General features: G+C 36.9%; 1 non-coding gene across 1 annotated transcript; it reads right to left on the reverse strand.

Moving 5' to 3' along the window:
* Positions 1-11741: 11741 nt before the first annotated feature.
* On the reverse strand, positions 11742-11845 carry LOC130972264 (small nucleolar RNA R71). Its single transcript, XR_009083454.1, has one exon. It is a non-coding gene; the product is annotated as a small nucleolar RNA R71 (small nucleolar RNA).
* Positions 11846-12176: the final 331 nt, after the last annotated feature.

The raw sequence follows: 12176 nt of genomic DNA on the forward strand, positions 1-12176 counted from the left end.
GCGAGGCTCGTGTTCTAAAAGTTAATGAGTCTATTGTCTTAGCCCAAAAGAAAGTAATAAAGCTAAGTGCTGGGAAAAACCTATAAAGTTATTAACATGGATCGTAACTTTTTTTATTTTTCAGATGAGGAAGACTATTCTTATGATTTATGCTTTGTTTGTAGGACATTGGATGATAGTTGGACATTAGTTAATTGTTCAGAGGTGGAGACCTTCCTTTCTTACATCAGAGAAAGAAGTAAAAAAGATTGCAGCTCCGATTCGTATATTAATTTATCTATTAAGTTTATAATCACTATTTTCTTTGGAAGATTGGATCTATTATTGATATCATGCTCAAAATTGATAAAGCTATTTTAGTACACTTATGAAAAACTTTTGTTAGAATTTGTGTTGAATTGAGTATGTGTAAGAAACTCATCTCGAAAATCTCAGTGCCCGAAACACTCTTAAACATCGAATATGAGGGTTTGCACTTCATTTGTTTTAACCGTGGGCTGTATGGACATCTTTTTTTATCTATGTGGTGAAGCGTGTTTCGATTACAAGGACCATTGTGGAAAAGTAGCCGCCAAAAAGAATGTGGTGGTAGAGGAAAATCAAATAATGGTCATTAATGATAAGGAAGAGGTGAATCCCGAATGATCTTCTAATGAACCTAAATTTGGCAACAATAAAAATTCTCCAAGCTTAAGCTTTTAAATGACGGCTAAGAGATACCAAATAAGGAAGTAAGAGAATATTTCTGTGGAAAAATAATCTGGCCATTATGATAATAATTCTCCACTAAATAGGGAATATTCCTTTAATACGGAGGATCTTTTCATTAAAAGTGGATTAAGGTACAACCTTTTATATGAAAATGTTGTGGAAGAGAATGAGGACATTACTCATGTCAACACTACTCAAATAGAGGCCATTCAATTTGCACCAAGCGAGGCTCCTGTTCCAAAAGTTAATGAGCCTATTGTCTTAGCCCAAAAGAAAGTACTAAAGCTAAGTGTTGGGAAGAACCTATAAAGTTATTAACATGGATCGTAACCTTTTTTTTAATTTTTCAAATGAGGAAGACTACTCTTATGCTTGATGCTTTGTTTGGAGGACCTTGGATGATAGTTGGGCATTAGTTAATTGTTCAGAGGTGGAGACCTTTCTTTTTTACATCAGAGAAAGAAGTAAAAAAGATTGGAGATTAGATTCATATACTAATTTCTCTATTAAGCTGTATAATCACCGTTTTCGTTGGAAGATGGGATATATTATTAATACCATGCTCAAAATTTAAAAAGCTACTTTAGAAATTTATGGAAAAATTTTGCTAGAATTTGTGTTGAATTGAATTTATGTATGAAACGCATCTCAAAATTTTCAATGCCCGGAACTCCCTTAAACATTGAATATGAGGGTTTGCACCTTATTTGCTTGTACCGTGGGCTGTATGGACATCGTTCTGATCTATGTGGAGAAGCATCTTTTGATGACGAGGACCATTATAGGAAAGTGGCCGCCGACAAGAATGTGGGGGCAGAGGAAAATAAAATAATGGTCATTAATGACAAGGAAGAGGTGAATCCCGAATGATCTGCTAAGGAACCTAAATGATTGAATCTGTCAACAATAAAAATTCTTCAAGCTTCGGCCCTTAAATGATGGTTAAGAGATACCAATGAAGGAAGCAAGAGAAGATTTCTGTGGAAAACTAATTGATAAACCTCTATTTTATGGTTTATCTTGTGCTAAATTAAGTGGTTTTTATCAGCTTTTCACCCACTTATTCATATGAATTGCATGATTTTATAATTCCTTCCTAGTTTAGTTCTATGGTTGAAAACTTGCTTCCTAGAGATATTTTAATTATGTATTTTAATTCTCCTTTATACCATTCGATGCTGTGATATGTGTGTTAAGTGTTTCAGGCTTCACAAGGCAGGAATGGCTTAGAGAATGGAGACGAAACTTGCAAAAAGGGAAGGAGCACAAGAAATAAAGGAGACAACCAGCGAACAGCGACGCGCATGCATGGCTGACGCGTGCGCGTGATTTGGACAAAATCACAGCGACGCGTACGCGTGCTTGACGCGTACGCGTGGATTAGAGTTAGTGCAAACGACGCTAGCGCGTGCCTGACGCGCACGCGTGGAGAGGAAAATCGTCAAACGACGCGTACGCGTGACTGACGCGTACGCGTGACTGACGCGTACGCAGACCTGCACGATCTGCAGAAATTACAGAATACGCTGGAGACAGTTTCGGGCCGCGTTTTGATCCGGATTTCGACCCAGAAACACAGATTAAAGTCGGAGAACATGCAGAGACTCAACACATCAGATCATACAACATACATTCATACATAGTTTTAGGATTTAGATGTAGTTTTTAGAGAGAGAGGCTCTCTCCTCTCTCTTAGGATTAGGATTAGGATTTTTATTAGAATTAGGATTTCATCTTCTCCAATCACAGGTTCAATGTTCCTTTTATTTATTTTCTCAATTTGGTTTATGATCTCTTTATGTTTAGATTAATTTTCTATTTTAATACAATTTGAGGTATTTCAGTTATATGATTTTTATTTAGCTTTCTATATTCTTGGTTCTGGTTAATTAATTGGTGACTCTTGAGTTGTCAAACTCATCGTGATTGATAATTGTTATCTTTGCTTACTGATTTAGATTCCTATAACTCTAGTCTTTCCTTAGGAGTTGACTAGGACTTTAGGTGTTAAATTGATTTGTCCACTTGACTTACCTTCATAGTTAGAGGTTGACTGAGTGGGAGCAAAAATATAATTCTCATCACCATTGATAAGGGTAACTAGGATAAGACTTCCAGTTTTCATACCTTGCCAAGGATTTTATTAGTTATTAATTTATTAATTCCTGCAATTTATTTCTCTTGTTCAAACCTTTTTAAAACCCAAAAATACTGTTTTTCATAACCAATAATAAATCATACTTCCCTGCAATTCCTTGAGAAGACGACCCGATGTTTGAATACTTTGGTTTATAAATTTTATTGGGTTTGTTACTTGTGACAACCAAACATTTGTACGAAAGGATTTTCTGTTGGTTTAGAAGCTATACTCACAACGCGATTATATTTTTGTATTTCTTTATCGACAGGAAATCCGATCGTCAAAATGGCGCCGTTGCCGGGGAGTTGCAATAGAGTGCTAATTTATTGATTGGAATTTATTTATTTGCATTTTTCTTTTTATTTTGCTACTATGAGCTGCATGTTTCTTTCATTGAATGACGCGTTCACTTCTTGATCCAAGCTTGCCAGTATTTGATCCTGAGATTGAAAGAACTATTTCACGTATAAGGCAAGCTTGGCGTCGGTTAGTCCTCTCCGAGGATGAATCTGAAACGTCACTTAAGGAAGAAACAAGCTCCCTTTCTACTGATTCAGTTGATTTACGTGCAGGTGACATGGCAGCACCTAGGAGAGTCACTATCCAGGAGGCTGGAGCCCCTGATTTTACACTGCAACTGTATCAAGCGCATCACCCAACGGTGGCTGCAGATTTTGAACTAAAGACTGCACTACTCAACTTGATGCCTAAGTTTCATGGCTTACCTGCTCAAGATCCTATCAAGCACCTTAGGGATTTTCAAGCGGCCTGTTCTACAGTCAGGCGTGATGGTACAGATGAAACTTCTATTCTGTTAAAAGCCTTCCCGTTCTCTCTTGAGGGAAAGGCGAGAGAATAGTACTACGCCCAGCCCAGAGCGACTGTTGCTAACTGGGATACGCTTAGAAGGAAATTTTTGGAAAAATTCTTTCCAGCTGAAGTTACTGATAGATTGAGGAAGGAAATTTCCATGATTGTTCAAGGCGAATCCGAGACCCTCCACCAATATTGGGAGCGCTTCAACAATCTTCTGGAAGCATGTACCCACCACATGATTGAGAAGTTAGTGTTGCTTGGCTACTTCACACAGGGCATGAAGCCTCAAGATAAGACCACATTTGAAGGTGCTAGCAATGGGTCTATAAAAAAGTACAAGACCACTGATGAAGCATGGCAATTGATCAGCGACTTAGCTGAATCCACTAGGAATCACAGGCAGAGACAAGGCCACTCAAAAGCTGTTGCAGAGGTGTCCTCTAGCAAAGAGACTACTGCTCTAACTCAGAGTTTATGTGAAATGACCAACTTACTGAAGCAGATGCAGTTGAGTCAACAACAAGCTCAGCATGCTCAGCCTTCTCCACCACAGCAAAGCCAACAGTTGGTTCCACAAAGAGTATGCGGGATCTGTGCTGATTATAGTCATTATACTGATGAATATCCGCAGTTCCAACAGGAAGACAACACTGTGGCAGCCACTCATAACTTCTATGACCGCCGCAATCAAGGATACAATCAAGGTGGCAGCTACAACCATGGATGGCAGGACAATTCCAACCAAGGTTGGAGAGATAATTCTAACCAGGGTTGGAAGGACAATCATAACAGAGGAAGCAGAGATAACAATGGAAACCAGAGGTGGAATAACAATAACAACTTCAGGCAGCAGAATCAGAATCAGGTCTACAGAGCACCTCATCTAAGGCAGCCTCAAGCATCTTAGCAGACCCCTCAGATCACTTATCCCTCTTCATCTTCTAATGATGAGTTATTACAATCTATTGATCGGAGACAGTAGGCCATGGAAAACAACCTTACTTCTACTCTAAATGGTCTGAACTCTACCTTGCAAGCTCTTGTCTCATAGATTAGATCACTAAATAACTCTAACAACCAGCCTTCGAGCTCCAGTGGAATCCCCTCTCAACCATTACCTTGAGGTCTGGAACCACACTACAAGGGAGGAATTCTGAGGAGCCAAGCCCGCTAGAGCACGCCCCAGCTGAGGACACGGCTGAGGTAGAGGATGTTGAAGAAGAAGATGAAGCACAAAGCATGGCTGAAGCTGAAGCAGCCCAACCAAGGAATGCAGAACCCCAGCAAGCTGAAGCTGTAAGAAACACCACTCCTATCACATTTCCACACCTTGCTAAGAAAGCCAGAAAGCAGATGGAACTTGATCCCAAAATGGTAGAAATCTTCAAAAAGGTTGAGGTAACTGTTCCCCTTTTTTGATGTTATTCAACAAGTACCTAAATACGCAAAGTTTCTAAAAGAATTGTGCATACATAAAGATAAAATTAATGAATTAGAAACTATTCCTTTAGGTAGTTTTATATCTACTTTAATGGGAAATATACCTGAAAAATGTAGTGATCCAGGCCCATGTATGGTTAACTGTACCCTAGGTTGGAATTCTCTTCTCTTGATGTTTTTATCATGCACAGCTTTCACCTTTTCTTTGTACAGCCTGGAGTTTTCATAAGCTTCTAGGCGAAGGTTCTCTAATTCTTGCAATTGCAACTTCCATTCAGCTCCGGCTTTCTCATAGTCCATGTTGCATTTCTTTACTGCCCAGAAGGCTTTGTGTTCTAACTCAACTGGGAGATGACAAGCCTTTCCATAAACTAAGCGGAAAGGACTCATCCTGATTGGTGTCTTGTATGCTGTCCGATATGCCCAAAGCGCATCTTGGAGCCTGGTGCTCCAGTCCTTTCTATGAGGCTTGACTATCTTTTGTATTATGCGCTTTATCTCTCTTTTAGACACCTCTGCTTGCCCATTAGTCTGGGGGTGATAGGCTATTGATACTTTATGAATTATCCCATGCCTCTTCAGTAATCCTGTTAGTTTCCTGTTATAAAAGTGAGTGCCTTGATCGCTCACGATTGCTCGTGGTGATCCAAAGCGACAGATAATATGGTTTCTAACAAAGGAAACAATAGTGTTAGCATCATCAGTACGGGTTGGAATTGCTTCCACCCATTTAGAAACATAATCTACAACTAACAGTATATAAAGGTGACCATTAGAATTTGGAAATGGACCCATGAAGTTAATGCCCCAGACATAAAAAATTTCACAGAAAAGCATAATTTGTTGAGGCTTTTCATCCCTCTTGGATATATTACCAAATCTTTGGCAAGGAGAACAAGATTTACAAAGGTCAGCAGCATCTTTAAAAAGAGTAGGCCACCAGAATCCACAGTCTAAAACTTTTCTAGCTGTTCATTGAGGGCCAAAATGTCATCCACTCTCAAATGAGTGGCAGGCCTCTAAAATGGACTGAAATTCTGATTGAGGTACACACCGTCTAATTACCTGATCAGCACCACAAGCAGCTTCAACAAGTCAGCTGCTCTATCAAATACTGGAGAGGTTGGACTGGCAAGAACAGAAGGCGAAGCTACGAGAGCGCCGTAAGCAGCGCCGATTCAAATACCTCAAGGAGCTACTCACAGGTAACCACAGACCTGACAAGGACCCAGACACTCCGAACTCCACTTCCTTTACCAGCACAGGGAGCCATGACGGTCTCGACTGTGGAGATATTGCTACTAGCCCACCTTTGTTCCTGACAGATGGCACCGAGGATGGTGCAAAGCCTTAAGTGTGGGGAGGTCGGTCAGTACCTGACTTCCAGAGGTAATTTCTCTTCCCTAACACTAATTTCTTTTTTTTTTAGAATAGGATAGATTGCATAGTAATAGGTTAATTGCATGCATGTTCTACTTGATTGAAAAGATAATAAGTTTCTTTTAAGACCATATTTTTGAAAAATTTCACTAATTTAAATCAAAATCTTTATGTTAAATTTGTTTGAAGTTGTAATTGGAACATGGTTTTTGAGCTAAAGAACACACAACCTGTGAGACTTTGAGCCTAAATACATGGTTACATTATTAACCATAAATATTTTATTCTTGTGTGTTTACTTCTCTATGATTGTAATTTTAATTTTGTTTTATCCTATATGTCCAATGTTAATGTGTTATATGCATGCATATGATTGAGGCCATTGTTTGTTTAGCTCACTTATCCCAAATAAGCCTACCCTTTAAATTACCTTTGTCAGCCACTTTGAGCCGTTTTAATCCCATTTGTTCTACATTTTACCATATTACTAGCCTTAAGCAGAAAAATAATTAAATATCCCAATTGAATCTTTGGTTAGCTTAAGGTAGAAATTGTTTGTTAATTGAGTATGGAAAGATTGTGGGAACAAAGGTTACTAAAGGAATGTATCATGATGAAATAATGGGAATTTGGATACCTACTCATGTGAAACTATAAAAGAAAATTAAAAATCTATGTACATTGATAAGCTATGTTTATTTAAAAAAAATAAAAAATAAAATAATATTTTAGTAAATAAGGGGACAAAATCACCCCAATGATAAGTTAAAGTTCAACAATCAATGCACATGTGATAAAATTAAAATGAAGGTTGATGCATGAGTATGGAATGTGAAAAGGAAATTCTGGGTAGCTAGGTATAAATTTTGAAGTTATATAGAATATACATATATGATTAGGTGAAAGCTTGGGTTAATTAAAGATTCAATTTATAAGCTCACTTAGCCATATATACCCTTACCCTTACCTTAGCCCCATTACAACCTTGAAAAGACCTCATGATATTTGCATTGGTACATTAAATGTTGTTGATTGGTTAGGTGAGGAAAAAAAATTAGAAAGCATGATTAGAGAAGGATAGAGTGATTACCCCATACACTAGAGAGATTAGAGTGCACACACACCATTAGTGAGGGTTCAATGCTTGATTCCATGTCCCCTGCTTTCACGAGCTGTCTTCTTACAAATTTACATGCTTTTACTATATGATTTGGACTAGTGGAATCTGCTCCATGTTTTGTCTTAGAGAACTTATTTATTTTTAATCAGATAGACAAGATCATATAGTTGCATTCATATATATAGGTTGCATTGCATTGCATAAGTCTTACATGTCCCTATTCATTTATATTTATCTCCTTCAACTAAGCATGAGGACATGCTAATGTTTAAGTGTGGAAGGTTGATAAACAATTATTTTATGATTTATATTGTGTTTAATTGAGTGGTTTTATCAAGTCTTCACCCACTTATTCATATGATTTGCATGTATTTACAATTCCTTCCCAAAATTGTTCTATAATTAAAAACTTGCTTCCCAAAGATCTTTTAATTGTATATTCTTACTCTCATTTATACCATTCGATGTCATGATCTATGTGTTAAGTGTTTCAGGCTTCATAGGGCAGAATGGCTTAGAGAATGGAGAGGAAGCTTGCAAAAATGGAAGGAACACAAGAAATTGAGGAGATGACCAGCGAGAAGTGACGCGGGCACATGACTCACGCGTCCGCGCGAAATGGAAAAAATCACAGCGACGTGAACGCGTGCCTGACGCGAACGCGTGGATTGGAAGCTGCATGAGTGACACGAATGCGTGGACGATGCGCACGCGTGGCACGAAAAATGCTGAGTGACGTGAACGCGTGGACGACGCGGTCTCGTGACGTGCGCGATCTGCAGAATTACAGAAGTCGCTGGCGTAGATTCTAGGCCGCGGTTTAACCCAGTTTTCGGCCCAAAAATGCATATTAGAGCCAGGGAACATGCAGAGACAAAAGAGAACATTCATTCCGCATAATTTTTAGTTTTAGATCTGATTTTACTCTTCCCCTAGGTTTTTCTTTACATTCATAATTTGGGATTTGAAGATTTTGGCTTTGGTTATTGAGAAGAGTCTACCTCCGGAACTGGTCATTCTAGTTTGTTTACCTACTTTTTATTTACTCTTCCATATTCTTAATTTGTCCAGAGTTGACATTGGATTATTTTTAGAGTTCATTAATACAAGACTATTTTTATTTTTAATTGATCTCTTTGATTATTGTTTATCATGTCTCTTTTTATTTCCCCTTTTAATTTTGTGAAGTCTACTTTTATGATAATGGAGTAGTTTCCCAACTTGATTGGGAGTTGATTAAAAGGAGAACCTTGAGTTAGAATACTCAAGAGTTCAATTGCAATTAGTTCGTTGTTGGTTGGCTTATTAGTCACTAACTCTAATCCTTCCCAAGGGAGAGGATTAGGACTTGTGAATAGAAGTTGACTTTTAACTTGACTTTCCTTCATTCGTTGAGGGTTAATTAAGTAGAAACAACTACTGATTATTAATTGATTTTGAGAAAATTCGAACAAGGATAGAACTTCCAATTAATCTTCTCCCGGTCAAGATTTTTATTTAAATGACATAAATTCTCTTATTTAATTTCCTGTTTATCAAACTCAAAAACCTTTTAGAAAACCTCTGATTAATAAAATAGCACATCTCTCTACAACTCGTTGGGAGACGACCTGGGACTCATACTCCCAGTATTTTGATTCTAATTTTGTGACAACTCTTCTAAATTGACAAGTGGATTTTTGCTGGTTAAGAGCTGTACTTGCAACGCCATTTTTCTTAATAATTCTTAATCTGTTAATTTTCGCCACGTCACTAACCTGGCCATTACGATAATTATTCTCCACTAAATAAGGAACATTCCTTTAATATAGAGGATCTTTTCATTGAAAGTGGATCAAGGTACAACATGTTATATGAAAATGCTGTGAAAGAGAATGAGGACATTACTCATGCCAACACTACTCAAATAGAGGCCATGTAAGTTATGCCAAGCGAGGCTCCTGTTCCAAAAGTTAATAAGCCTATTGTCTTAGCCCAAAAGAAAGTACTAAAGCTAAGTACTGGAAATAACCTATAAAGTTATTAACATGGATTGTAACTTTTTTTTATTTTTCAGATGAGGAGGACTACTCTTATGCTTTATGCTTTGTTTGGAGGACCTTGAATGATAGTTGGGCATTAGTTAATTGTTCAGAGGTAGAGACCTTTCTTTCTTACATCAAAGAAAGAAGTAAAAAATATTGCAGCTTGGATTCGTATACTAATTTCTCTATTAAGCTGTATAATCACCATTTTCTCTAGAAGATAGGATCTATTATTGATACCATGCTCAAAATTGATAAAGATATTTTAATACACTTATGAAAAATTTTTGCTAGAATTTGTGTTGAATTGAATTTAGGTAAGAAACTCATCTCAAATCTTAGTGTCCGGATCTACCTTAAACATCGAATATGAGGGTTTGCACCTCATTTATTTTAACAGTGAGATGTATGAACATCGTTTTAATATATGTGAAGTGTCTTTCGATGACGTGGACCATTATGGGAAAGCGGCCTCCGGCAAGAATGTGGTGGCAGAGGAAAATCAAATAATGGTCATTAATGATAAGGAATAGGTGAATCCCGAATGATCTGCTAATGAACATAAATCTGGCAACAATCAAAATTCTCCAAGCTTCAGCCCTTAAATGATGGTTAAGAGATACCAAATAAAGAAGCAAGAGAATATTTTTATTGAAAAATAATCTGGCCATTATGATAATAATTCTCCACCAAATAGGAAATATTCCTTTAATAAGGATAATGTTTTCATTGAAGGCGGATCAAGGTACAATGTGTTATATGAAGATGCTGTGGAAGAGAATGAGGATGTTACTCATGCCAATACTACTTAAATAGAGGCCTTGCAAGTTACACCAAGCGAAGCTCTTGTTCCAAAAGTTAATGAGACTATTGTCTTAGCCCAAAAGATAGTACTAAATTTTGAAAACTTTACTAACAATTAATGTGATTGATTCAAAAATTTGAAGTTTGTTACTTTCTTGTAAAGAAAGGTTCAATCTTTAAATTCTAGAATCATATCTTTTAGTTTCTTGTTAGTCAAGTAATCAAATTTTAATTTTAAAAACCAATTCTTTTTCAAAATATCTTTTTCTATCACATCTTTTTTCAAAATTTTATCTTTTTCAAAAATTTGACTTTAAAATATCTTTTCTAACTTCTTTTCTCTTCAAAATTAAATTTCAAATCTTTTTCAAACTAACCAATTAACTTTTGTTTATTTTTTATCTTTTTCAAAATCACCTAACTAATTTTAGCTCTCTAATTTTCGAAAATTACCTCCCCCTTTTTCAAAATTCTTTTAATTAACTAATTGTTTTAAATTTTAATTTTAATTTTAATTCTTCTCTCCAATTTTCGAAAATCACTAACTCTTTTTCAAAATTTATTTTCGAATTCTCTCCCTCTCATCTTCTTATATTTATTTATTTATTTACTAACACTTCTCTTCATCTCAAGAATCTGAACCTATCTTCACCCTTGTGTTTGGATTCTTACCTTTTCCTTCTTCTATTCCTTTCTTCTTCTACTAACATAAAGGAATCTCTCTACTGTGGTAAAGAGGATCCCTATTATTATTTTCTGTTCCCTTCTTTTTCATATGAGCAGGAGCAAGGACAAGAACATTCTTGTTGAGGTAGATCCTAAACCTGAAAGGACTCTAAAGAGGAAACTAAGATAAGCTAAATTATAACAATCCAGAGATAACCTTACAGAAATTTTCGAAAAGGAAGAGGAGATGGCAGCCAAAAATAATATTGCAAGGAGGATGCTTGGTGACTATACTACACCTACTTCCAAATTTGATGAAAGAAGCATCTCAATCCCTGCCATTGGAGCAAACAATTTTGAGCTGAAACCTCAACTAGTTGCTCTACTGCAACAGAACTGCAAGTTCCATGGACTTCCATCAGAAGATCCTTACCAGTTTTTAACTGAGTTCTTGCAGATCTGTGAGACTGTTAAGACTAATGGAGTAGATCCTGAAGTCTACAAGCTCATGCTTTTCCCTTTTGCTGTAAGAGACAGAGCTAGAATATGGTTGGATTCACAACCTAAAGATAGCCTGGACTCATGGGATAAGCTGGTCGCGGCCTTCTTGGCTAAGTTCTTTCCTCCTCAAAAGCTGAGCAAGCTTAGAATAGATGTTCAAACCTTCAAACAAAAAGATGGTGAATCCCTCTGTGAAGCTTGGGAAAGATACAAGCAGATGACCAAAAGGTGTTCGTCTGACATGCTTTCTGAATGGACTATTTTGGATATATTCTATTATGGCCTATCTGAATTTTCTAAGATGTCACTGGACTATTCTGCAGGTGGATCTATTCACCTAAAGAAAACACCTGTAGAAGTTCAAGAACTCATTGATATGGTTGCAAATAACCAATTCATGTACACTTTTGAGAGGAATTCCGTGAGTAATGGGACGCCTCAGAGGAAGGGAGTTCTTGAAATTGATGCTCTGAATGCCATACTGGCTCAGAACAAAATGTTGACTCAACAAATCAACATGATTTCTCAAAGTCTGAATGGATGGCAAAATGCATCCAACAGTACTAAAGAGGCA

The sequence above is a fragment of the Arachis stenosperma genome, chromosome 3, assembly GCF_014773155.1.
Source record: "Arachis stenosperma cultivar V10309 chromosome 3, arast.V10309.gnm1.PFL2, whole genome shotgun sequence".
Classification (NCBI taxonomy): Eukaryota; Viridiplantae; Streptophyta; class Magnoliopsida; order Fabales; family Fabaceae; genus Arachis; species Arachis stenosperma.